Source organism: Hesperophylax consimilis, chromosome 9 (genome assembly GCF_061612785.1).
Source record: "Hesperophylax consimilis isolate HC1 chromosome 9, BYU_Hcon_1.0, whole genome shotgun sequence".
Taxonomy (NCBI): Eukaryota; Metazoa; Arthropoda; class Insecta; order Trichoptera; family Limnephilidae; genus Hesperophylax; species Hesperophylax consimilis.
In genome coordinates, this window is record NC_142844.1 from 662,640 (window position 1) to 675,966 (window position 13,327).

The 13,327-nt window shown below is 36.6% G+C and overlaps 1 protein-coding gene across 1 annotated transcript in view; it reads left to right on the forward strand.

Annotated features, from left to right (window-relative positions):
- Nucleotides 1-13,327, forward strand: part of LOC149420758 (uncharacterized) — a 130,061-nt gene that overhangs the window by 63,929 nt on the left and 52,805 nt on the right. The gene's annotated exons all lie outside the window — the stretch shown is intronic.

Consider the following 13,327-nt stretch of genomic DNA (forward strand, 5'->3'; position numbering starts at 1 on the left):
TAGGCCAGCCACATTCTGATGCCGTCTACTCCTCTTGGCTGGACCACACTGGGCCGTAGGCCAGCCACATTCTGATGCCGTCTACTCCTCTTGGCTGGACCACACTGGGCCGTAGGCCAGCCACATTCTGATGCCGTCTACTCCTACTGGCTGGACCACACTGGGCCGTCGGCCAGCCACATCCTGATGCTGCCGTCCTCTAGCTACATGGCTGATTCATCTACTCCGCCATTCGCGGCACTCAGTGTTCGTTCCTCATAACTAAATACGTTCTTATTATTTTAGACAGGGTAGATAGATTCTACGTTCTGGTCGATGGGGGTAAGTTTTCACCTTTTTTGTATTTCTCTGTGAAATTTATCAAATATAATTTGTTACGGCCAGTCCAAAGTTTATCCAGATTACTTTCATTCTACAACCTTGCAACTTCCTTTCAAACATCATGTAGATGGGATATATTTTTCCCCGCCCCGAATTCTTATTCATAACATGGCGCATCAACGTGGTTGGTTCGTATTTGTTCTTATTATTTGATTTTGAGTCGAAGTTGCAAGCATTGTAGTAATCATGTGTATTTGTTTTGTTTCGACGTGTCTCACATAAAACATAACCTATAAATGTTATTAGGTACATAAATGTCAGTCAACAGTGCGAACTTATTAAAGTGCCATCAGTGCAACCAACATAAATAACGATTTGTACGCATTATTATAATTTATTTTTATTTTACGGGCAATATTATTTTATTTTACGGGCAACACAATACTATGTGTCAACTTGACAGCTAGGAATGTCAAGCGTAAACAAACATCGCGATTTTGACAACAACTGTCAAAATAATAATACACTTTGAAAGTTTCGATAATTATGTTATGCAACCAATACTATACAGTGCTTATAAGTGCATTTAATTATATATTTGCCTCGCGGGAGTGCAATATATTCATAGCTATCGTCATTAGCTAATTTATTATCATTTTGTATTCAATACTTGCAGTTTCATAAGTTAACTTCAAAATGTCGACAATAATAGACAACATCAATGAGAAAAGGAGATGTGTCATACTGAAACAAATTCCTCAGGGAACAATATTTATTGTTCTTTTTGGTAAATTAAGGGGGCATCTACTATCGGAATGTAGGAAGAAGAGTCACAACAACTCTAAACCTAGGGTTGCTTCTTTAAAATATAGAGAATCAAAAAAAAAAAAAAATGTGAGTCACTCTGTTCACGCGCCTTCCTTTGCGCAGAGGAAGTGCGAGTGGCAGAGTTGACTGAGGTGGAGGTACCGCCGCCGAAGAAAAACGGAAAATTTAATTTTACTCCAGTTGATCACTCGAGTATAATTTCTCATTAAAATAATAAGTTAAAATTTGGTAGATTATAAAATATATATACAAATGTGAGATGCTTCGAAACACAAATACATTTATATTTCTGGTCACGATCAGTTCAACTTAGCTCATATTTATTTTTAAGTTTATTTTTATGTCAACTTGGATTATACGACGATATGAACCCGCATATCCTCTTGTATTCTAAGCTTAATATCATATGAACTGTGTTCATATACCTTTATATTGTATTACTTTAAGTAAAAACATATGGAATTATTCGCCCAGTATTTCAAGATGTTCCGAGTTTAAATATATTGTGCTTACATAGGTCTCATTGCCCATTTGTCTATGTAAGTATCTTTACTATTACAAAAAAAATTCTTGTTAAGTTTCTATAAACAAGTTACTACTGAACTAATATTAATAAATTTATATAATATTAAAACTTCATCATTTGAAAAATGTAAATCAATCCTAAAAATAAATTAGTGATTGATTGGTTCCTGTGAGAACCTCGGTAATTAGTTACACTAATACTACAATTTACAAATTGAACCCTCGGGGACAAAAGACGAATACTTAATTGATTGGCACCATTTTTAACGATGGTTGTAGACTATTTATAGCACCATTTATTTACGATGGTCGCTAACAATTCTATTGGCACCATTTTTAACGATGGTTGTTTACTAAATAATGTGGCATCATTTTTGCGATGATTGTAAGACTATTCATAACACCATTCATTTACAATGGTTGGTTATATCCTGTATTTCATATACCAATGGTAAAATAAACTTATATGTTGTTTTCTATTGTATAACTGTCAGAAAAACTAAACCCACGAGACCAGTTTAGGGAGTTAGATAGGAATACTCTTCTATAGAGGAACTCTTCTTTTCCAAAATGGATTTAGAATCAGTGATAAAGTGCAGATGGTACACCATCTACGAGTGTAGCCTACTTTGGCTTATTTAAAAAAGTGAATCTGAACAGTGATGCTTTGTGCATATTTAATGTTTTGATGTATATTGATGTCATGCTTTAGTGATAATATTTGTATACTAATTTTAAGTTCTATTCTGTTATAGATGCTACGTCTACGGTAGTCCCAGACGAGAGTCAGAATACATCACCCAGCGTCGTACATGCTGCGGGTGATTACGGGCCCCGTCCACGTATCTTCTTACTGCTAATTGTGTACAATTTAAGGTCTTTATTTCTAAGTTCTGATTTTGTTATATCTAATACTCTGAACTTCAATTGGATGCGCCGCAGACTCATCCATCATGTCTTACGCATGATGGGCGCGACTGATTTTGTGGCACACCCTTTTGCAAGCATACTATTACTTTTAGTACATTTCTGCTATATAACTCGTTTTTTTATGTTATTATATCATGTATGTTTTAGGAACCCATCAGACCAAGTTAGGGTATCTCTTAGCTCAGGCTTTTATTTTGTTCTCCTTGTGTTTGAGGGCAAACACGTTGGGGGCGACCGGGGTAATGTTATGAAAATAACATACGATTTTCACTCTAAGTAAGAACCTGTCAAATCTGTGATTTATCTTGTCTATTGTTTATGCTCTGGCAACTTAGAACTTTAACAGGAAGTGAGAAGAAATTCAAGATGGTGGCACTTCCCGGCCGGTGACAGGAGAGACAGGCTGTCCGGTCGGGGGGTCAATTATTATTTCTGGAGGTCTGAGGCTCTAATCGAAAGTTATTTCATGGATTTGCGATTAATACCGAAATGTTCAGTTTGTGCTTCGAGATTAGAAGTCTAGTCATATTTCCCGCGAGTGGAATTCGCCCCGGGTGGCGTGAATAATGAAAACGTTTTTACCATGCGTGGCCATGGTGGTAATCCGAGTTTATTCAAGCGATCGGTGATTATTTCTGCCGATAATCTGTTTTCGCCGTGTGCATTTTGATTCAGAGCATTATTAAGTTCCACCTTGCCTTCGTGGAAGGGCAACTTACGGATTAACCGTCTACTCAGGGCTGGACCACACTGGGCCGTAGGCCAGCCACATTCTGATGCCGTCTACTCCTCTTGGCTGGACCACACTGGGCCGTAGGCCAGCCACATTCTGATGCCGTCTACTCCTCTTGGCTGGACCACACTGGGCCGTAGGCCAGCCACATTCTGATGCCGTCTACTCCTCTTGGCTGGACCACACTGGGCCGTAGGCCAGCCACATTCTGATGCCGTCTACTCCTCTTGGCTGGACCACACTGGGCCGTAGGCCAGCCACATTCTGATGCCGTCTACTCCTACTGGCTGGACCACACTGGGCCGTCGGCCAGCCACATCCTGATGCTGCCGTCCTCTAGCTACATGGCTGATTCATCTACTCCGCCATTCGCGGCACTCAGTGTTCGTTCCTCATAACTAAATACGTTCTTATTATTTTAGACAGGGTAGATAGATTCTACGTTCTGGTCGATGGGGGTAAGTTTTCACCTTTTTTGTATTTCTCTGTGAAATTTATCAAATATAATTTGTTACGGCCAGTCCAAAGTTTATCCAGATTACTTTCATTCTACAACCTTGCAACTTCCTTTCAAACATCATGTAGATGGGATATATTTTTCCCCGCCCTGAATGGAGAATTATGCTCTACCGTCGGTAGGTCGGTTTGGCGAGCTCTTTTCCAGTTCAACCACTGGAAGGGACTCTGGCGCGTTGGCCTTCAAAGACCAACAAAGTCAAACTTGGCCACCCACTATTCATTCATATTAACAGTCAATAATGTACTTAGAAAAACCACACACAATAACAGCCTATTAACGCATCTATGGGCTAAGTAAGTATCGTAACATTGTGTCAAATTCTTATTCATAACATACTTTTAGTACATTTCTGCTATATAACTCGTTTTTTTATGTTATTATATCATGTATGTTTTAGGAACCCATCAGACCAAGTTAGGGTATCTCTTAGCTCAGGCTTTTATTTTGTTCTCCTTGTGTTTGAGGGCAAACACGTTGGGGGCGACCGGGGTAATGTTATGAAAATAACATACGATTTTCACTCTAAGTAAGAACCTGTCAAATCTGTGATTTATCTTGTCTATTGTTTATGCTCTGGCAACTTAGAACTTTAACAGGAAGTGAGAAGAAATTCAAGATGGTGGCACTTCCCGGCCGGTCACAGGAGAGACAGGCTGTCCGGTCGGGGGGTCAATTATTATTTCTGGAGGTCTGAGGCTCTAATCGAAAGTTATTTCATGGATTTGCGATTAATACCGAAATGTTCAGTTTGTGCATCGAGATTAGAAGTCTAGTCATATTTCCCGCGAGTGGAATTCGCCCGGGTGGCGTGAATAATGAAAACGTTTTTACCATGCGTGGCCATGGTGGTAATCCGAGTTTATTCAAGCGATCGGTGATTATTTCTGCCGATAATCTGTTTTCGCCGTGTGCATTTTGATTCAGAGCATTATTAAGTTCCACCTTGCCTTCGTGGAAGGGCAACTTACGGATTAACCGTCTACTCAGGGCTGGACCACACTGGGCCGTAGGCCAGCCACATTCTGATGCCGTCTACTCCTCTTGGCTGGACCACACTGGGCCGTAGGCCAGCCACATTCTGATGCCGTCTACTCCTCTTGGCTGGACCACACTGGGCCGTAGGCCAGCCACATTCTGATGCCGTCTACTCCTCTTGGCTGGACCACACTGGGCCGTAGGCCAGCCACATTCTGATGCCGTCTACTCCTCTTGGCTGGACCACACTGGGCCGTAGGCCAGCCACATTCTGATGCCGTCTACTCCTACTGGCTGGACCACACTGGGCCGTCGGCCAGCCACATCCTGATGCTGCCGTCCTCTAGCTACATGGCTGATTCATCTACTCCGCCATTCGCGGCACTCAGTGTTCGTTCTTCATAACTAAATACGTTCTTATTATTTTAGACAGGGTAGATAGATTCTACGTTCTGGTCGATGGGGGTAAGTTTTCACCTTTTTTGTATTTCTCTGTGAAATTTATCAAATATAATTTGTTACGGCCAGTCCAAAGTTTATCCAGATTACTTTCATTCTACAACCTTGCAACTTCCTTTCAAACATCATGTAGATGGGATATATTTTTCCCCGCCCTGAATGGAGAATTATGCTCTACCGTCGGTAGGTCGGTTTGGCGAGCTCTTTTCCAGTTCAACCACTGGAAGGGACTCTGGCGCGTTGGCCTTCAAAGACCAACAAAGTCAAACTTGGCCACCCACTATTCATTCATATTAACAGTCAATAATGTACTTAGAAAAACCACACACAATAACAGCCTATTAACGCATCTATGGGCCAAGTAAGTATCGTAACATTGTGTCAAATTCATATCCATAACAAGATTTTGACATAGGAATATTATTGCCCATTGGGTTTTTCTTGTCATTTCTAAATTCGGCGATAGTGAACAGTAAATTTATAGTTTGACGGCGTTTAATTTAATTTTTTGTGTTAATTCTCAAATTAATTAAATGAATCGTTTCTTGAAATGGATTTGGCCCCGTTTGGTGACCAAATCTGAATAGCCTGGTACTTCCCCACCATATTCTTGCCCATTTCCTTCCTCTTACCATTACCTCAAGCCTCACAACATACCCTAATTGCGGATGACATAGTCTCACTGGCTTTAGACGGTTGAGCGCAGATGGGAAATATGATCGGAATGATAAACTAATTTGTGAAATCTTTAACTCTTCAAAAACAACGGAAAATATTGAAGGTAAATGCTTGCAAATTAACACATAGATTAGAAGGAAAATTCTACCCATCTAGCGACAAAACGGGAAAGCTCAAATAATTTTCTTGAAAGCCTTTCAATGCTCCTAATGTGCGTCATTTGGTAAACTTGTTAACAATTTACCCTTTATGTTATTGGGTTGTTTTTTTTTAAATCATCGTTGCCAAATACGTTAGCGAAAAGATTGATTGCGATTAGCGGGTATATTTTATTAGAAAATAATACACACTTGATATGATGAAAAAAAAATTACGGTTACAGTTACTACTGCACAAGGCATAGAGAAGCTAATGTTTAAAATTAATATATGACAAAATATATACCGAGAGGGCCTAAAATTTCTGAAATATTTATCCATTGCCCGAAGACATAAAAAAAAGATATCTATTTCGAAAGATAAAACAAATGTTAGGTCTATCAACCTCAGTAGAACATGATAACCAAAGTCAGGTATTTCTACCTCCGTACAACATGATAACAAAAGTCAGGTATTTCTACCTCCGTACAACATGATAACAAAAGTCAGGTCTTTATACCTCTGTAAAACATGAAAACAAATACTTATGTATAGATTCAGATATTTTATGAAATATGCATAAACACTTACCGCAGAAAATAGTCGGTAGAAATAAAAGCTAATTTGAATATACTACAATACTCATCACATAAAATTTTACTTGCCAGAAATAAAACTAATTTTTATTCATGCTGAAATGTTAAAATGAGGGATTTCTTTCAATCAAAATGAATATTACTCAGTTTTGTAAGAAGTATGTAAAAACCAATTGTAAAAAAAAAACTGAAGAAAAGCATTTAAAAAAAAGTCGTAATCAGAGTTATTCTGACATCTACGTACAATAATTTATCGGTTTATTATCTACTTACGTGAATCACCAATGGGACAGGATTTAGAACAACAAAATTTATTTACAAAACCATGGTTTTTATTTATCGGTCTTTGTTATAGATCTATTGTAGTCCTGTCAATTTAACGAACAAGTTGACAGTATTTTGAACAATTTGATTAATCACGAAAGTTCCATTTATTTTATGACGTCATTAGCCAAACGAAAGTTCTCGAAAGAAAATATATACACAAACGCCAAATTTCCTAGCTAAAGTGTGCCGACCGTTCACCCTCGATCACAGGGTGATTATTTTTTATTTCGTAAACTTGCGAAACTTATTAGGTGTAAGTAAAAAAACAACCTCTCGAACTTCTCACATATAGAATAATCTTTTTTATGGGAATAACTTTTCTTTTGAAGGTTATACTCATCAATGTAATAAGAAACAGAACAAAACACAGAAAAAAACAACTGTCTCAACAGGAAACCGAACCCAGGATCTCTTTTTTACGAGTGGCTACGTTGTTCCGGTAATACAGAGATGTTGAGTTCATTTCCCAATTGAAGCAGTTACATTTTTTTACTTTTGTCTTGTTCTGTTTCATGTTTCGTTTAGATTTATTATTATCTTCTTTTTCAATCTCTTCAAAAAACCATTTACTAACCCAATTCATCTAACTACTTATTACATGGTTAATAATTCACAAAATATAGCTGTATCGAACCATATCAACTTGGAGGGCGTCTAACAAATCTAATAATTATAGTTATGAAAGAGACGAGACCTAAATATTTCAAATAGATACGCTTATATAATTTATAGTTCAAATTTAACATTGATAAATTTAATGCACATTACAGGAGAGTTTTCACAAAAAGGCTCGATAAATTAGCAAAAAATATATTATTATATATAGCAAATCATATTTGACGGAATCATTTTGTATTTGATTGATTTATTGGCAGGTTTTACATTTATAGACATGTACTTGAAATATTAAAATTTCATCAGGGGATACTCCCACCACGCCCCACACAACGCACGTGAGCTGTTCACAACTAGAAAATAAATAATTAAGCAGTCAAAAGGGCTAAATAAAGTGCATCAAATCACTCTAATAATATATTCGGACCTTCGATACGATTTTGCAATTTGTGGTCATTCGACCTCTAAGGCATATTGCAATCCTACTGTCGGTCGACCGACGATGTAGCGTTGACGAGCTCACATACGCAGAGCGTAGCGAATCGCGTGGCACTACAGCTCTTCATTCATTCACCTAAATATTACCGCAAGCACGTACGCGACCGACGTACGCCTCGCTCTATTTCCAGCCAAGGCCAGGATGAGGATGCGTCTATATAGTACCCACCTACACTTTTTTTTTCCATGTTAATTGATGGTTTATTTCCAAAAAAGTTTTAACTCCAAGATTTTATTCTGTCATATTTCTTATTATTATTTTTTTATATGAATATCTCACAAAAGTCCCAACTGCTCCTAACCGTCTGAAGCCAGTGAAACTATGGCATCGCCAAATGGGGTATGTTGTGAGGCTGAGGGAAAGGGAGGCAGAGAGCTGTGTAGTGTAGAGGGAAAGGAGATAGAGGGAAGAGGAAGGTGGGGAAATACCTGGCCTGGTCACCAAACACGGGTAAAGCTATTTTAAGTAACGTTTCCACTATCGGCGATAATAAGAGTTTCCACTCTGGAACGTCCCGCATATATACCATATATTATTATTTTTTTTTTAAAAGAAAGACAAACATTCCCGGGTTACGAATAACCTGACAATATTTGAAAATCTCCTACTACCACCACAGTAAGCTGAAAATGTTGCTTGTGTTGTGATGGAGAACTTAGCCAGCCGAGAAATTGAACACACTACGCCTGAGTGGGACCCAAGCGCGATGTCAACTCGGCCACCGACCGGTATATATATACCATATATTATTTTAAATGACTAAATTGTGACATAACAAAATAAAAAATATTATTTGCGCACGCCGCGATTTAAACCCGCGACCTGCGGATTGCTAGTCGAGAGCCTTACCCCTCGACGACGGAGGCCGTCATTAGATAATGTAAGAGAAAACAAGACATTGAACCATTGAGATACTTATTGAGAACCATTGCGATTAACCCTTTAAAACGTGTCGAATTTAATAAAATCAAATCAAATTCTAAATATACTTAAAAAACACCATGTATAAAATGCCAGACGTAGTTAATAATCGCAATATTCCCGAGTGCCTAATAGTTCCACTTACCTGTGCGCATTTATTTGATATTTAAAATACGACTTAACAGCTTTTGCGTATTACGTGGGCTATTTTAGCCCCTGGGCTTCAGGAGCTTTAAAACTACCACTCGAAAGGGCCTTTGATTAAAAAATAAATATACTCTACATTTCTGTAAATTAAATATTTCAGTCGGATCACGATGAGGGTCTGAATGGCAGAGTTGTGTGCATGAAATTAAAAGATTATGGAATGAACGTCTCGCGACAGAATACACAATTCTATAGCACAACTACATTGGTCATTCCCCGATACAGCGGTGAACGGTGATACTTGGTGATAATTGGACCATATTAAATACTTATCCAAACCTATTCTTACGCCTCCTTCTATTCTTGTTATTTATTTCTTATATTTTTTTCCTATTGATTTAAAAAAAAATCTTTCTCACGTTCAAAATTATATTATCTTTAATTTAAAAAAATGCCCTCTGGGCGTTAAATACATAAATTAATGGACAGAGAGAGATGTTTGGAGTTTCATCCTCTCTGCTAACTTCTGCGGGGAAATGGCGAGAGAAATATTAGAAGCGCTATTTTAACAATTGAAAGATGTGGCTCTTTGCCTCATATTTTTTTACTAATCAATAGATATTTCATAACTCCATAGCTAACGTCATATAAACTACACTGTCTCAGCTAAAACTCAATTCACTTTGACAAAAAAATCTAAGCATAAAAAGTTGTGCAAAATTCATGCAAACGAATTTCGAAGCTTAATCATTTTTTTTTTCTTTTTAAAGATGGCCATTTAATTGAATGATGCGTTAAAAACACGACATGTGAGTACATACCGCCAATTTAATTATAATGGGTTAATCAACACTCAAAAAACATATCGATTGAATTTTTATGTCGGTTTGCTCAAAGCGTAATCTTGAGAAAATAATTCGATTGGGGCATTGCACCCCAAGACATTGAGTAGCCCTGTAAGGTTTCGAGTCGAGCCACTATCGACCTAACAACTCTCCATCAGCTCCATACACGCAAGGCGACCGAATGCTCCCAATCGATACCCTGCTCCCGTCGCAGTTCACAGCTGATGATCAGCCACAACACTTCCTGCTCCTACCACTCCTTCATCCACAGTCCTATCCTCTCGACCACCCTCAACCAAATATCGGTTCTACGCGATACCAACACTACCTGTGAAATAAGCATTAGTGATGTTATTGTGATGATCGTCTTTATTCGAAGTTATTAATCGATATTCCACGACATAACAAAAGACATAACTTTCGCAAAACGTCTTTTGATGGTTATATTTGGACACGCTTTGTTCGCATCATTGGACTAGCCGTTTCTAACAATTGTTGTTTTTAAAGTTTTAAACGGTTCCCTATCAAAGGTGTTTGCTTTTATTGTCATTTTGTAAAAGTAGCAGTAGACTCAGAGGGTAAAGTGGAATATTCAGAATGTGATCAGAATCTAGCAGGACAATTTAGAAAGGAAGAAGAACACGAGGTCTTCCAAGATATTTTCAATACTGAAACAAGATGCTCATATGCCCCGCATGTCCCGCCCTGGTGTTGACTCCATTTATCTGCACCTACAATGTGGTATTTTTGTTTTTATATTATAATTGATTTGATTTCTTGTTGATATGATAGTATTATGATTGAATTTACGGAGTTCACGTTGTCTAAGCTGCCTTGTCAATGAGTATATCAGCTTTTTGCTTCCAGATAACTTACTTACCCCACCTACACATTCTCCAAAGCTCGTTTATAACAATTTTATTGAAAAATATACATCATCGACTTGCTGTCGTATGTTTTGACAGTTAGGTGAATATACATATCTCATTATGAAAATCACAAATCGAAGCAGTAGCAGATTAGCAGTGCGAATTGCTCAGGAGGGCACACCGTTCGAGAGATTTTGCCACAAACAGATAAAGTTGTTTCCTGTGAAAAATCATTATATCTTTATTTGCGAAGGTGAAAACATGGATTTTATTTTCAATTGAATCAAGATTAATTAATCAGAGTTGCTTAATCCAATTTATTTTATAGATATCCGTGAACTGTGAAAAATCACGAGACGATCAAAAATCTTTTGGAATTCTAACAACACTTCAATATTATGGAAAAAAATTACTAGCGCAAACCCGTGAACAATTGCGGGAAATTATTATTGTAAGATTTGAAAGTATTTGTAAAATAATTGTCTCGCGATCATTGCCCATCGAAAACAAATAATGTCAATTGTCTTCATAACAATAAAACAAAATTGACGACAAATACTTAGAGAGACCACCTTTTGAATGAATATCGTTAATAATCTTTTAAAATCAATAGTGATTCAGATTTAGATCTGTCAATTTTCGACAGATTTAGATTACTATAACATTTAAACAAAATAAATATGCATTTGAAATAAAGAAATGTTAATTTTCTTTAAATAATGTTGTTAACTACTTTATCGCTTGTCTTATATGATTTTATACTTATCAGTTCCAATTATGAAAATTAAAAGTTCATTGAACTTGATTAATTTTACGCATTACGCATCATGCACAGACTACTGAAATGAATATGATAATATGTATATAATAATTCAATGTAATTTAGATCAAGTCACTGTGCCATCTTGATAGCTTATCCATGGTATTTATTTTTTCTTTTTTTCTTTTATTTTATAGAATTTTAAACATTACAATTTTCAACTACCATACTAGGCCCGTGGTATGGTAGTCATAAAAATTATACAATGTGAAAAAAAAATGTGTTAAAATAATAGGTGAAGATACAATATATATATATATTTTGTAAATTAATTTTTTTAAATAGTTTTAGAAAGTCTTTAGAAATTCTCGCCCCCTTTCAAATATCCAGCGTTGAACACCTATAGTAAAAAGGGATATCTTATTAGTTGATTTTATGTCGGTGCTCAATGCGTTGTATATTTTAGGGGCGATGAACCAAAATTGTTATTTATTACACTTTCATCTTGATAGCTTATCCTTGGTATTTAACCTCATCTTGATAGCTTATCCATGGTATTTCACCTTCATCTTGATAGCTTATCCATGGTATTTAACCTGATATTGATAGCTTATCCATGGTATTTCACCTTCATCTTGATAGCTTATCCATGGTATTTAACCTTCATCTTGATAGCTTATCCATGGTATTTAACCTTCATATTGAAAGGTTATTCATGGGATTTTCGATTTATTTATTTATAAAATCCAAGTTTACTATTCGTTACTCGTAACAGTGGCTATGTATTTTATGTTTGTATACTTTTTTAATTAAATCAATATTTTGCAAAAGTGGAAAAGAATTTGGCCTTACTGGGGTACCCCTTTCTAAAGTCACACTGTAGGTGGTTTTGTGTATGAATTATAAATTAGGGAACGTTTTTTTGTAAAAATATTTTTATTTTATATCGGATAAGTTAACCTAGATTTCTATCTATTGAAAGTATTTATTTGTTTATTTATTAATATACTTTATCCTATGGATCAGCTTTCTAGTGGAATACCCCCTTGTGCGTTTTAATTTCTAATGTGTGAACCTATATTATTATGCAGACATTGCAATTTATTCTGTTAACTTATTAGTTATTTGGGAATGGCTCCGGGTGTATGAACGAAGTTAATGACTATTTAATCTGATGGAAAAAGATTTTAAATCAACAGAGTTGCGTGGCATTTTTCTGGCATTATTGAGTCAACTTTTGAACGCTGCTTCGCAACACGGGTTAACACCCTAAAATATGTGTATAATTAATTGTGGCATTGCGAATGATTGATCGATTGATGGTCGCATAATTTCACAACATATCTCAATTTGTGTGTCTATTTGTCTGGGACAATAAACTCGGGTTCACAAGTTCATAGTTCACACTTTCCCACCCCAAAAGAATCGTAAAAAAAATGATCGTAACTCTCAAATGATCGTCAGAAATTATCGCAGGCATGTTAAAGTATAAAGATTTGATATAATTTTTACAGTACACTTCCATACTGAAAATACGTTTTAATACTTCTCGTTCTCACATTAAATGTTGGTTTTACAGAATTTATATTACGCAAATCTAAATAACAGTTGGCAATAAATATATCTAGGTAACATACGGAAG